Source organism: Lissotriton helveticus, chromosome 4_1 (genome assembly GCF_964261635.1).
Source record: "Lissotriton helveticus chromosome 4_1, aLisHel1.1, whole genome shotgun sequence".
Taxonomy (NCBI): domain Eukaryota; kingdom Metazoa; phylum Chordata; class Amphibia; order Caudata; family Salamandridae; genus Lissotriton; species Lissotriton helveticus.
Window position 1 is genome coordinate 397,732,249 of NC_136063.1, and position 15,612 is coordinate 397,747,860.

Consider the following 15,612-nt stretch of genomic DNA (forward strand, 5'->3'; position numbering starts at 1 on the left):
CCGGGCCCCGGCGGCAACCGAGGCTCCCCCGACTGAAGAGCCGGAGTGGCCCGCGCCACCACCGCCCGCAGTCAGTGAAGAATCCGAGCCCGAGCCATCGGAGCATGACCGAGAAGACAGCGCCGAACTCAGCGACATACCCAAGCTAGCCCAATGGCGCCAGGAGGGTGGTCCCACCCGAGAACAATTCCGGCAGGAACAGAAGGCCTGTCCCTCCCTCGAGGGGACCCGGCAGCAAGCCACAGCCCAAGCCGCCGGGGACACCTCAGGGTCCCACTGGGTATACTGGGACCACGGCCTCCTATACAGTGAACAGAAAATTGCCGAGCTGGGGGCCAGCCGAGTGTTGGTGGTCCCCCTACGATTCAGAGACTTCCTCTTGAACCTGGCACACGATGTGCCCCTCGCCGGGCACCTGGGACAGGACAAAACTTACAGCCGCCAGGTGACCCATTTCTACTGGCCAAAAATGCACAACGATGTGCATAACCACTGCCGCACCTGCCCGACATGCCAAGCCAGCGGAAAGAGTGGGGGGAAGATGAAGGCCCCGCTCCAACCCTTTCCAGTAGTGACCACTCCCTTCGAGCGAGTGGGGGTCGACATCGTGGGGCCCCAGGACCCCCGAACCTCGCAAGGGCACCGCTTCATCCTCGTCCTGGTGGACCATGCCACCCGCTACCCTGAAGCCATCCCCCTCCGAACCATAACGGCTCCCGTGGTGGGCCGAGCACTGATGGGGATCTTCTCCAGAGTGGGGTTCCCCCGAGAAGTCGTGAGCGATCGGGGCACGAACTTTATATCGAAGTATATGCGGTCCCTGTGGCAACAGTGCGGGGTCACATATAAGTTCACCACCCCGTATCACCCCCAAGGGAATGGACTTGTGGAGCGGTTTAACCGAACACTCAAGGGGATGATCCAGGGCCTAGAAGAACCCCTCTGCCGCAAATGGGACGTCCTGTTGCCCTGCCTCTTGTTCGCCTATCGGGAGGTCCCACAGAAATCCCTGGGGTTCAGCCCCATCGAACTTTTGTACGGGCACCCTGTCCGAGGTCCCCTCAGCCTGGTCAAAGAAGGCTGGGAAACTACAGTCCAAGACGCACCGCCGGATGTCTACCGGTACCTCCTGACCCTCCGAAGCCAGACTCGGAAGTTCCGGGCCCTTGCCGAGGCCAACCATGAGGCCAGTCAGGAGGACATGAAACGCTGGTATGACCAGAACTCTTCATCCATCGAGTTCGAGCCGGGTCAGCAGGTCTGGGTCATGTCCCCGGTCTAACCTTGTGCCCTCCAGGACAAATGGTCGGGCCCCTTCAAAGTGATCGAGCGCAAGAGCCCCGTCACCTATCTCATGGACATGGAGTCACCCCCGAAACCCCCTCCGGGTTCTGCACGCCAACCGGCTCAAGCCTCATTTCGCCCGCACAGAACTGAGCCTGCTGCTAGCTACCGATGATGGGGCCGAAGACGACTCCGAGCCCCTGCCCGACCTCCTAAGGTGCGCGGAGAAAGACGGCTCCATCGAGGGAATTTCTCTCCCTTCCGACCTGACCCCCGCACAGCGCCGAGACTGCCAAGAGCTGTTGGGGCAATTTACGGACCTGTTCTCCCTCACCCCCGGGGTTACCCAGTGGTGTGTCCACGATGTCGACACCGGGGACAGCCAGCCCGTGCGACACCGGGCCTACCGAGTTCCCGACCGAGTTCGGGCCTGCATCCAGACAGAAGTTGCCAAAATGCTGGCCCTGGGGGTGGTCGAACCCTCCGACAGTCCCTGGGCCAGCCCAGTTGTCCTGGTCCCCAAAGCAGCCGCACCTGGCACCCCTCCAGAACTCAGGTTTTGTGTCTACTACCGGGGACTAAATACTGTTACCAGAACCGACGCACATCCCATCCCCCGGGCCGATGAACTAATCGACCGCCTGGGAGCCGCCAAGTACCTCAGTACCTTCGACCTCACAGCCGGGTACTGGCAGATCGGCCTCACCCGGGCGCCCAGGAGCGATCGGCCTTCTCCACGCCCGGTGGCCACTTCCAATTCAAGGTGATGCCCTTCGGCATGAAAAACGCCCCCGCAACCTTCCAGAGACTGGTGAACAAAGTGCTGGCGGGGCTAGAAGAATTCAGCGCCGCCTATCTAGACGACATTGCCGTGTACAGCCTCCACTGGGCCGAGCATCTGAAGCACCTCTGGGAGGTCCTGACGGCCCTCCGGCGGGCCGGACTAACTGTGAAAGCCAGCAAGTGCCAAATAGGTCAAGGGTCCGTGACCTACCTGGGACACCAAGTGGGGAGCGGCCACGTGGCTCCCCTCCAACCCAAGATTGACACCATTGTGGCCTGGGAGCCCCCGGTCAGCCAGACAGCCGTCCGAGCCTTCCTGGGGCTCACTGGATATTATCGGCGCTTCATAAAGAACTATGGGAGCATTGTGGGTCCCCTCACTGAACTGACCTCGAAAAACCGGCCCCAGAAAGTACAATGGACACCCGCGTGCCAGGTGGCCTTCGAGACTCTGAAAACAGCCATGTGCACCGCCCCTGTGCTCCAAGACCCTGACTACAGCCGGGAGTTCGTAGTCCAGACCGATGCCTCGGAACACGGCATTGGGGCGGTCCTATCGCAGATTGACCCCGAGGGGATTGACCATCCTGTGGCCTTCATCAGCCGACGGTTGCTGGCCAGAGAGCAGCGATGGAGCACCATTGAGAGAGAGGCCTTCGCCGTTGTGTGGGCCCTCAAGAAACTCAGGCCCTACCTCTTCGGCACCCACTTCCGGGTCCAGACTGACCACCGGCCCCTGCGGTGGCTGATGCAGATGCGTGGCGAAAACCCAAAGCTGCTGCGATGGTCCATCTCCCTCCAAGGGATGGACTTCACTGTGGAGCATCGCCCTGGCAACGACCACGCCAACGCTGACGGCCTGTCCCGCTTCTTCCGCCTCGACGAGGAGAATACCCAGGAAGATGGGTGACTCTCCCCGCCTTCAGCTGGAGGGGACGTGTGTTGGACCCGGCCTCGTGGCGTGGTCCTACCCCTCCCGCATGGCGGGCCCAGGACGGCATCGGCCTCCGTCGACCCGCCGTCAACCCCCCTGAACACGAACCATCGACGAGAGCAGCCCCCCTGGCAACCCACGGCTCTCCCCTCTGGGACCCCGGCAGACCCTGCTCGCCAACACTGCCGGTCTGGCGACCATGCCAGGCCACCCTTTTCCGGCCCGACTCCATCTTGGGCCCATCACGTCCCGAGCACGTGGCCGCAGCCATCCCTGGCCCCGGCCCCAGCGAAGCCCCGACATCGAGGCACCAAGATTCTCCCAGGTGGTAGAGTGGCCACTTGACGGATCCCGGAGGAGGGGAGTTTCGATGGACCTCCAGCCGTCCCCGGACGCCTGGTATCGATCGCCCTCCAGCCTCCCTGGGCGCTGGCTCCACCCCCCTGCTGGGTGTCTGGACACCTTCATCCCGGCCCCTCTGACCCCCTGGCCCGAGGGTCCGGACATCAAAGGACTCCAGTCCTATATCTGGGCCAGCCCTAGAGTAGGACTCCAGTTGTATCTTGGAGTCGAAGCCCTGCTGACCTTGTCGCGGCTGATCCTGATCCGAACTCATGCCCTGGAACCTTCGAGGCCCTGCTGACGCTGTCGCGGCCTGACCAAGTTGAACCCTCTAATCAAAAAGAGAGGATCACTTGTCCTGCATAACATGGGGTATGCGGGAAGGTTCGTACTAGTCCCAATAAAAACCCCTCATATACGTGTTGGAAGATTTCGATTTATTAGCGGTGTATCTTGATTCTCCGCTGTCCCTCAACACGTGTTCGCACAATCATTGGGTTAGTAGTTTATGCGACCTCCAACCAGGAGGTATTACCCTTGTTAGAACAGTAGTGATCAGAAATCGTGCAGTGAAGATGTGACTAATAAAATAGCTCTCTATACCAGACAATTAATTTTAATGATTCTGATATTTATGAGGCCTATGTTAAAATTCAAAAGAGTGAATTGGAGTGATTATGACTCTTTCACAATGAAAATTGCGTGGGTTTGGTCGACATGTTTCAGCCCTTCGGCTGCCAATAAGTCAGTGGGGCTTTCATCAGGACCACGGTGCTAGGTGAATAGAGACCTCTCACGTCTCTATATGAAGTTATCAAGTTGAACCCTCCTCAAGGCCCTGCTGACGCTGTCGCGGCCTGACCAAGCTGAACCATCTTCGAGGCCCTGCTGACGCTGTCACGGCCTGACCAAGTTGAAACATCTTCGAGGCCCTGCTGATGCTGTCGCGGCCTGCCCAAGCTGAACCATCTTCGAGGCCCTGCTGACGCTGTCGCGGCCTGACCAAGCTGAACCATCTTCGAGGCCCTGCTGACGCTGTCGCGGCCTGACCGAACTAAACCATCTTCAAGGCCCTGCTGACGCTGTCGCGGCCTAACCCACGCTGAACTATACCAAAGCCCTGCTGACGCTGTCACGGCCTTACCCCGTGAGCTATCCACGCACCAGTTGGTGCCAAGACTGTCCCGCTACCCCCTTCCTCCCGAAACCAAGACTTTAGGGATCCCTCGATCCCGGCCTGCTAACCGGCCAAGAACGTGCCTTCATTTTATTATATAAAGATACTGGTGAATATTCCTTCGTGTGGTGTCCCTCTGTAGTAGTGTGATTGCTCAGCTGTTACGATTGTAGGAGAGGAGCCTCGCCAAGGAGGCCTCCCTACGGCGCTCGGCCTATTCCAGAGAGAGGTGGGTCTCGGGGCGGACAGTCAGACATCTTCTGTCTCCCCTGGGATCACCTTTCTAACACCCATCCACCCACCAGCTCACTTATATCTGTACTTCAGCAAATTCACCATTCAATCACTCATCTGCATATTCATCCAACAGTCAAATCTTAACATATACACACACACACACACACACACACACACAGATCCACCATCAATAAAAAAAAACTATTCTAGACAATGTAAATCTGTCAAAACCTATTCTTCGAAAGCCTCCCGTATGTGCACTGCTTCAGCACCATACTCTTTAAATAAGACAACCTACCAGGGCTGGTGAAGGATTACACACATTCATTTATTTATTTTTGCCATTTATAAAGCGCAAACGAATACCCGCAGGCGTCTCGGCGCTAAACATTCGCGTAACTTCAGCTCGATATTAAATGCTTCAATGGAATATGATGGATGTTAATGATTAAAAAGCCATGTTTTCAAACTCTTGCGGAACTGGGGAAGTGAGGGGCTTAGTCTGATGTTCTGAGGTAAGGTGTTCCATAATTTGGGTGCCGCAACTAAAAAGCGGCGGTCGCCCCAGGTCACTGTTTTGGAACGTGGGATCACTAGCTGGTTAAGAGTGGTGGAGCGAAGCGGTCTACAAAGTATGTAGGGAATCAGCTGGTCCTTAAGAAAATGCGGTCCTTGATCGTTGAGTGCCTTGTACACTATACACAGTGATTTAAACTTAATCCTATTCCGGATCGTCAACCAGTGGTATTTTTTAATGGTTTCTGATATGGCCGTGAATTTAGGTGTTCCTGAAAGCAGACGTGCTGCGGCATTCTGTATTGCCTGTAGCTTCTTTGTGACCCTAACCTGAGCGTTTAGGAATAGGCCGTTGCAGTAGTCGAGGGACGATAAGACCAGAGAGCTAACCAATGTTTTAGTAGCTGCCTCTGGCAAGAACGGGCTGATTTTCCTAATCATTCTTAGTTTGTGGTGTGCTGTGGTTGCTACTTTGTTTGCGTGATCCATGAAGTTGAGACCCTCATCAAAAATGACTCCCAAGTTCCTGACCTTATCCGTCGGACTCGGGGGTGCTCCGAAGGCTGATGGCCACCAGGATGATGACCATGCTGGTGAGAGGGGTCAAAAAATGACTACCTCAGTTTTTTCAGAATTGAGCTTGAGGCAGTTTGTTGCCATCCACTCTCCGATTTCCCGCATTCCATTTTGGAAGCGTTGTGCCACCTCGCCTCCGTCACCTTTGATGGCCAATACCAATTGCGTATCGTCCGCATAGGAGGTTAGGCTCATCCCATGTGCTTTGATAACATTAGCAAGGTCCGACACGTAGATATTAAATAGGGTCGGACTGAGGGATGAGCCTTGAGGAACCCCACACGGCAGCGAGAGCTTTGCAGATTGGTAAGGTCCTAAGGTGACAGCCTGTGTTCTATCTGCCAGAAAAGATGCGAGCAGATCTCTAGCAGTATGGCAGATACCCATCTTTCCGACACGGTCGACCAAGATCTTATGGTCGACCGTGTCGAAGGCTGCTGATAAATCAAGCAGTACCAGAACTGCTGTTCCCCCATGGTCCCGAATTGCTCTGACGTCATCTGCGGCTTTGATCAGGGCAGTTTCGGTTCCATGATATTTTCGGAAACCGAATTGAGTATCGTCCAGCAATCGGTATTTCTCAATGTGCTCCGATAATTGTAAATTCATGGCTTTTTCGGCCACTTTTGCTATAAAAGGGAGACTTGCTATGGGCCTGTAGTTTTTTAATTCATTTTTATCCAGGCTTGGTTTCTTTAATAGAGGTTTTAGCAGAGTGTTTTTTAGAGGGTTGGGGTATATACCAGAGCTCAGTATGGAATTACAAACTTGTGTAATGACCGGAATGATAGAGTCCATCACAGGTGGGAGGACTGAAAAAGGGCAAGGGTCGAGAGCGGATCCTGTTTTAATTGTGAAGACAATGGTCCTTATATGATCGGTTGTAAGTACTTTAAACCTGGAGAAGGCATTTATCGGGTGTGTACTGGAGGAAGGGGCGTTCGTTAAGGTTGGTTTAGAAGTGAAGGCTTGGTATATGTCGTCCACTTTGGAGAAGAAGAAGTTGGCCAAAGCATCACACAATGATTGTGAATGAGATCAGGAGCGTTACCTGACAATGTTTTAGTAATCTCGTATAATTGCTTGCTTGAGTTTTTAGCTTTGTCAATTTGTTCTGAGTAGAATGATTTTTTCGCCTTTACAATCATTGCTTTATAGACAGCCAATGATTCTTTGTAACGGATCTTGCTCACTGTATCATACGTTTTCCTCCAATGCCTTTCCCTATTCCTGTTGCATTGTTTTTGTATTCTTAATTCCTCAGTGTACCATGGAGCAGTCGGTGTGGATCTGTTCCTGGATAGGGACTTGATGGGAACTAAAAGATTGGTAGCATGGCCAAGCCAATCATGGAATTGAGCACCATAGCAATATACACCATACACAGCCAGTATGGATCAAGGGCCTTTTCATTTGCTGCACTTCCAACAGCCACCAACTTTAATATCTAAAAAAATAGAGAAGCTGTTTTCTATACAATGAAGTCTCCTTGAGGGAAAAGGGAGAAGGAGACATGTAGGAGTTTCGGCTGGAGGACACTACCAAGACTCTCCAGATCTACACCAGCTTCCTATGGGCGGGAAAGACACCTACAATGTCCTTTGCTCACTCCATTTGAAGCAGGACTAGGGTGGGCAGATGTTCAACTGTGTTACTGGGCCTCCCAGTTGATTAACATTAATGACTTGTTCCACGCTGACAGGGGTGACCCCGCCAATAGGCTAGAACTGGACTTGCTGCATCACCATGGTTTACTCTCACGGTTACATGGAAGGGCACCCCCCCGACACTCGCTCCCGCCATCTGTTGCTGGTATGTGGCCCTCCATCATATGAAGCGCTATGGTACTCTCACAGGAGCAGCTCGTCTTTGGCACGGGATGTGGTTATCGGAGACAGCAGTCCTTGCTGGATTTCACTCCTGGGACCTCATAGGCGTCTTCACGCTAGGAGATGTGTGGAGGGAGAGGTGCATTCGGTCGTTTCAGGACCTGATGGCTTAATTCCAGCTGCATTCTTCGCAGTTCTATCGATATCTGCAGCTACGCCATGCTCTGGAGGGCTATAAAGAGAGGCTGGCTAGCCTCCGGGAGTTCAACCCATTGGAATGCAACTGAGTGACTGATGTTCTGGGCGGCGGAGGGGATGGGGGTATTTCAAGCCTATACAAATCCCTGGTGCTGAACATGGAGTGTCTGCGGTGCCGCAACTCCCGAGGTTCCCTTTATCATGTATCATGGGATTGCCCTGTAGCACAAGGGTATTGGAGGGAGGTCAATGATCGGATTGGGTGGATAGTGGGCTTGCCATTGGCTCTGGACCACAAGGTTATATTGCTGTGAATTACGGACACAATGGGGGAGACATGAGCCTTGAGAGCCCTGATTGCCACGGCCTACCTGGTTGCCAAAAGGGACCAGGCGAGACACTGGAGAGATGCGCAAGCAGCACGATGCACAAATTGGTCTGGGGCACGGACACCTGTGCATCAATGGAGAAATTGGTGTTTAAGGCACGGGAGTTCCCACAGAAGTATGAACGAATTTGGGGCCAATGGACTAGATTAAAGAGCCCATGGACTGTTAGGGAGGTTTGGTGCCTAAAGGGCCTGGAACCAGTATGATGCTATGTGTGATTGTCCATCACCGGTCGGGGGACTGTATTCATGCAGTTGTGACACAGAATGTTGCCTTGTGTTTGGCCCTGCACTTGAGCGTGAGCTATGTGGCATGGTGTTTTGTTACCAATTGTTTTAAGTCATAAAACTAATGAAGAGTTTCATTAAAAAAACGATTTGGGATACAGGGGTTAGGGCTAAAGAGTATAGGCTAAATGGGTGAATCCTATACCATTTCTATCAATTGGTTTTGTGCACATTGCACTGACCATCTAGTGCACTTGTGCTTTATAAAAACACTAAAATAAAATTAAAATAAAAGACAGTTTTTTTTCTCTATTATGTTTTTCTTAATTTCAAGGAATATATGCTATCTTCCCACCTTGTATTAATAGTGGACTCCAACCCTTCCTTTTTTCCTGCACCAAAATACCCTGAAATACTTTCATTAGTTCAGAGAACCAGGTTAAATCCACTCCATATGAACTGCCAACTATACTCACTAACCATGATAGGGACAGCTGTACTTATGGGGCTGTCTCGAGCCTTAGATGCTTCCAAACTAGGAATTTCTTCTAGACTAGCTTAGTTTACGTCATGAGGGAAGAATGGTTGTCAGTTTCCAAACTCCACACCCAATGGTTTGCAAATGCTTAATTGAGTGTGGTGTTCCCACCATTCCTACTCCAAGGTGCACACTCAAGAACATCTCACCCTGATCAAGAAAATTCACCCAGACAGATTTAGTCTGCACTTTCAGTTCAAAATAGCCTTTGGTCTAATTTGAGAACACTCAATTGAGGTGAGGTAAGACATGGACATTTAAGTCACCTGTCATCAAGACTGAATGGACTGGAAATTTTGATGATCACTTTGCAATTCCAATTCAATTCAATTTTTATTTATTTTGATAGGGAACTCCAACGGAGGTCCACAAAAGTACACACATAGATAAAAAAGAGATACTTTATGTACAATACAAAATTCTTCCATAGTCAAGCATCAAATATTAATGAAATGAAATGAAAAAGAAATTTAATAAAGCGCACTGCGGCCAAGCGGCTTCCTGGCGCTGAGACCAAACTAGACTCAACTGAGGAAACGAAAGGAGCAAACAGGGGAATGCCTGGGAGAAAAGAAATGTTTTCAAAGCTTTGCGAAAGTGAGCATAGGTGGGAATAGAACGGATTGAGAGAGGGAGGGTGTTCCAAAACCGAGGGGCCAGAACCGAAAAGCGGGTGCCCCCCGTTCTGGATTTACGAAAGCGGGGGACATGTAGGAGGGAGAGAGAAGAGGAACGAAGAGTGCGGGTGGGGGTGTAAGGAGTAATCAAAGAACTAATGAAGAAGGGGGCTGAGTCAGTGTAGGCCCGAAAAGTCAGACAGGCCAATTTAAAAAATGATCTGAGGTGCACGGGGAGCCAATGGAGGGACTTAAGTGCAGGCGTGATATGAGATGATTTGGGGAGGCGGAGGATGAGACGGGCAGCCTGGTTTTGAATGGCCTGTAGGCGTCGGGTTTCATAAGCAGGAATGCCTACATACAGACCATTCCCATAGTCAAGGCGAGAGGTGATAAGGGCCAGGACTATGGATTTAAGGGCGTCCGCTGAAAAATACCGGGAAATCTTCCGGATGAGACGAAGGGACAAAAAACAAGAGGATACAACGGAACTGACTTGGGCGTGCATGGTAAGGTCATGGCTGACCTTGATGCCCAAGGTCCGAACAGAGGGGACCGGAGAAGGGGGGGGGAGCCGAAGGAGGGGGGCCAGTGGATCGGGGACCAAGGGTTGGAGGGACCACCCGTGAGGACAAGCTCCGTTTTATCGGGATTGAGCTTTAAATGATTGGTGCACATCCAATCAGAAATAAAGACTAGAGTGGAGCAGAATTTAGGAAGAGAGATCGAGGGAGAAGAAAGATCAAAGACGAGCTGGAGGTCATCCGCGTAATTATACACAGAGACCCCCAGCTCGCGAAGGGAAATAATGAGAGGATGAATATAAAGGTTAAAAAGAAGAGGGGAAAGGGAAGAGCCTTGAGGGACCCCACAGGTGACTGAGCGGGGGGGAGCAGAAAAGCCCGAGAGGTGAACCGCTTGAGACCTGCCCGAAAGGAAGGACGCCAGCCAAGAAAAGGCTACGCCACAAATGCCCGCTGCGCTGACACGGTCGAGAAGAGTGGCATGATCGACCGTGTCAAACGCAGCGGACAGGTCGAGGAGAACCAGGGCTTGGGGAAGATTGGTGTCCGCTTTCCCCTTGAGTTCGTCCAGGACAGCGATGATAACTGTCTCCGTAGAGTGTCCTGGTCGAAAGCCTGCCTGGTGGGAGGCCAGGAGGTGGTTCTCCTCGACGTAAGAGGACAGGCAAGAAGTGACATGGCTTTCGAGGATCTTTCCCAAGTAGGGGAGAAGGGAAATAGGCCGGAAATTAGAGGGGAGAGAAGAATCTAATCCAGGTTTCTTTAGGATGGGAAGAACCCTTGCGGTTTTAAAAGAAGAAGGAACAGAACCCAAAGTCAAAGAGGCATTAAGAAGAGCAAGAGGAGGAGCGGGGCAACTGGTAAAAAGAGCTTTAAGGATCCGTGCCGGGGCACAGTCCGCTGGCGAGCCAGATTTGACTTTGGAAAGCAGATTGAGAAAGCAATCTGTAGAAATGGGAGAAAAATGATCCATTGACGAGGAGGGCAGAGGAAGGGGACAGGGAACACCGGTATGCTGTGCCAAGGGAATGTTAGCCTTTATATTGGCGATCTTGTCAATAAAGTAATCATTGAGTGAGAGGCAGAGGGTCTGGGTAGGGACAAGACTGGTGCGATCAGAGGTAGCGAGATGGTGAACCAAGGAGAAGATTTCTCGGGGTTTATTGGCAGAGAGAGCGACTCTCTCAGTGAAATAGTTAGTTTTAGCCGTCAAGATCGCTTTTTTATAATCAGTAAGAAGGAGTTTATACTTGGCACGAAGGGTGGGGCAGTAGTTACGTCTCCAGTGACGTTCCGAACGCCTAAGACCGAGCTTAAGATCTTTAAGCTCCTTGGTGAACCATTTGTGTGCGTCGTAGGGTCGGACAGATTTAACCTTTTTGAGAGGGGCAACCTGATCGCAGGAAGAGGAAAGCCAGGTGCTAATGGCTTCTGTCTGCGAGTCTAAGGAGAGCCCAGTAAGGTCTGGCATTGAAGAGGCCAGAGAAGATGAAAGTATGTTAAGATCCGTTTGGTTCCAGCTACGAGCTAGTAAATTTTTAGGTAAGGGTAATTTGACCGCAAGTGCAGAAAAAATGGAAAAAGAAATAATAAAATGATCAGACCAAATGCAGGGAATTAAAAAAGGGGGTGAGATATCACGGCGCAATGACCAGATCTGGTCAAGGGTATGACCCTTGGCGTGGGTGGGAGCAAAAATGTGAGGTAAAAAATTCAGACACTGGAGGGTGGCAGAAAAGTCTTTGGAGAAAGAATCTTCTCTAGGGTCACCTGGCCAGTAGTTGAGGTCGCCAAGTAAGATGACCGATGAATGGTTGACCGCCAGAGTGGCCAAAAGGTCCTGCAAGGTGGAAACAAATAGGGGCATAGATTGGGGGGGACGGTACATAAGGACAACAGTGAGGGGATCAGGGAGATTGAGGGAACGGGCCACCAGGTAATCCACATTGGGTATTGGTGGGTGGTCAAGGAGCTGAAATTTAAGGGTGGAGCGAATAATCATCGCCACGCCACCCCCAGCCTTCCCAGCCGGGCGATCCGCACGAAGGGCATAATAGGTGTCGGGGAGAATAGCCAGGAGATCCGGGAGGGAATCAGTGGAAAACCAGGTTTCGGTGAGAAATAAATAATCAGGGGAATCGGTGCTCAAGAGGTTAAAGAGTTCGATCTGGTGCCTGACTGCCGAACGAATGTTGAGCAGGCAAGCAGTGGCAGCAAGAGGAGCGGATGGGGGGCAAGAAACAGGCGGGAGGACGGAGGAAGGAGAGATTGGGCAGAGAGTGAGAGGAAGCGGACAAGGTGGGTGGGGGGCACGAATACCAAGAGAGTCAAGACGTTGTGACAAAGGGGAGGGAAGAGAGAAGGGAGCCAGGTGTGCGGCGAGCTGGGCTGAGGAGTAGATCAGGGGACAGGCAGGGTCTATGGCCCCTGGTCCCGGTCGGTCGCGGACGGGCGCAGACGGGCTTGCCTTAGGCGCGCAAACGGCGCGCCCGCTGCGCCCGTCCGCTGCGCGTACGTGGAAAGCACATGTTTTATGGCGACGTAGTGGCCGTGGCCTCGGGCAGGTGGGCGTGGCCTGCGGGGAGGCTCGCTGATGGCGGTGAGTAGGGAGAGCCTGTCCCTGCAGCAGCGTTCACCTCGGCTGCGCGGGGAACAGGGAGGCGAGCAGGAGACCCAAAAGAAGGTGAGTAGTCAGGGGTTAAAAACAATGAAGTGGGCACAGGTATTTTAAAAGGCAGGCAGGGATTCGAAAATGGCTGCGTTCCCGGAGAAGCCTCGGGAAAGTCTGTTGAGGGACTGAGCTTGCAATTCAGCTCCTAAAGAAGGTAAAGTGGGCGTGGCCTCGGGCAGGTGGGCGTGGCCTGCGGGGAGGCTCGCTGATGGCGGCGAGTGGGGAGAGCCTGTCCCTGCAGCAGCGTTCACCTCGGCTGAACGGGGAACAGGGAGGTGAGCAGGAGACCCAAAAGAAGGTGAGTAGTCAGGGGTTAAAAACAATGAAGTGGGCACAGGTATTTTAAAAGGCAAGCAGGGATTCGAAAATGGCTGCGTTCCCGGAGAATCCTCGGGAGAGTCTGTTGAGGGACTGAGCTTGCGATTCAGCTCCTAAAGAAGGTAAAGTGGGCGTGGCCTCGGGCAGGTGGGCGTGGCCTGCGGGGAGGCTCGCTGATGGCGGCGAGTAGGGAGAACCTGTCCCTGCAGCAGCGTTCACCTCGGCTGCGCGGGGAACAGGGAGGCGAGCAGGAGACCCAAAAGAAGGTGAGCAGTCAGGGGTTAAAAACAATGAAGTGGGCACAGGTATTTTAAAAGGCAGGCAGGGATTCGAAAATGGCTGCGTTCCCGGAGAAGCCTCGGGAGAGTCTGTTGAGGGACTGAGCTTGCGATTCAGCTCCTAAAGAAGGTAAAGTGGGCGTGGCCTCGGGCAGGTGGGCGTGGCCTGCGGGGAGGCTCGCTGATGGCGGCGAGTAGGGAGAGCCTGTCCCTGCAGCAGCGTTCACCTCGGCTGCGCGGGGAACAGGGAGGCGAGCAGGAGACCCAAAAGAAGGTGAATAGTCAGGGGTTAAAAACAATATACAAAATAGCATTAAAAATGATCTAATAAATATCCAGCAAAGTTTTTAAAAATTAATAAATCCTGGAGCACACCATTTCCTTTTGGCGGGAGAAGACAAATGAGCTGGCCTACTGGGCGGAATGAATATTATATTTGATGAATACAGGTCTTAAAAACATATACCTGGCCCTTTGTAACTTCGTACAAACAAATAACACATGATTAAAATCTTGGATACGCGAATTACCCATTTCACAGATTCTCTCCTCACTTGGAATTTTGTCCCATATACCAGTAACATCTCTTAAGGGCAACAAATTCATTCTTAAGAAAAAAATTAGCCTTCTAATACTGTGAGGAAGATTCCAGGTTAAATAAAGCTGTGGTCTATTCCCCACAGCGCTCCCACAGACTACCTCAATGCGAGACTTGGTCCGACTTAAACGTGTGTCTCTAGCCAGGCTGATATTTAGCCTGCACTTTCAGTTCAAAATAGCCTTTGGTCTGATTTGAGAACACTCAATTGAGGTGAGGTAGATATGGACATTTAAGTCACCTGTCATTAAGACTGAAAGGACTGGATATTTTGTTGGTCACTTTGCAAATTTCTGCATAATCTTTAATAGAAGTTTACCGTTATACAGCAAGCCTCGAAAATCATCACAGCTCAAATCAGATGAATCAACTGCAAATCCCTTTCCCCACTTATCATATTCAAATCCCCCTCCCTTCACTGTTCTTCATCGGTTACATCTGTGAAATTTCTTATCTCGAGGATCCAATTCCAGGGATGGAGAGGAAGACACAAATATTGCCCCTGTGGGTATCAGGTGATACAATGGTTCTAGACAAAGAGAAGCATGAATAACGTTGATGAATTCAAAATAGTCTGTTGATTAGTTAAGTGTTGATCTTTAGCCAAGACGCTCCTGGCCGTGTTCTACCGTGGCTGGCGTTTGTTTAACAAGACAAAGAAATAAAGATCAACACTTAACTAATCAACAGACTATTTTGAATTCATCAACGTTATTCATGCTTCTCTTTGTCTAGAACCATTGTATCACCTGATACTGACTTATCATACGTGTGCACGGTACCTGTTGTTTATTTTGTACAAGTGTCCAGGCATCCCTGTGCCTGTTCACCTTTGAGAGGCTTTAAGGTTTCCCTCTATACTGTTTGCACCGTTCTAATTTGTCCTATATTCTATCCATCATCACCAGTCTTGCCTGCACTGTGTGAGCGCCTTACATTGTACAACTGAAACCTACAGCGGAATTCTCATTGCCCCTGTGGGTGTTCCATTTTCATAAACAAAAAGGAATCCACTAGGTGGACGGCGGTTGTTACCACAATGGTGGGGAGCAACCAGTGTTGTTAAAATACCCCTCACACACCAACAGGCCCCTTGGTGTCATGCTTCATCATCGGGGTCTTCGCAAACCTCTACGGAATGCGGCGTGCTACGACTTCACGACTACGCAGGAGCACTTTATGAGTGAACTATGTGTTTGGTGTGTGTGAGGGTACCAAGATGTGAGTGGTGAGGTGAAAGTGAGGGATTAAAAAATACCTGGCACGTGAGTGCTGAAAAAATTTTTTATTTAGTCTCCGGCTGGTATTGTTAAAAAGAGTGCTAGAGTGGTTGTGGTTTACTAATTAGGGTAACCCAACCAAGTTAGTGCGTCGACATGTTTCGGAGTAATGGAACTCCTTCTTCAGGACGGGAATATGCACTACTTATCCCCACCTTACTCACATGAGTGTAGATTTTAAAAATTGTGCTCTACAAAAATAGATATGGTGAATAATGTACCTATCTATGTTGGATGTACGGTCCGTTGCGCCCAGTTGGCGGTTCAGGATACCTGTAAACAGAAAAGTCATGTAA

The 15,612-nt window shown here is 51.4% G+C and overlaps 1 protein-coding gene across 2 annotated transcripts in view; it reads right to left on the reverse strand.

Moving 5' to 3' along the window:
- CTHRC1 (collagen triple helix repeat containing 1) overlaps positions 1-15,612 on the reverse strand; it is a 158,184-nt gene that overhangs the window by 110,492 nt on the left and 32,080 nt on the right. The window lies entirely within an intron of this gene.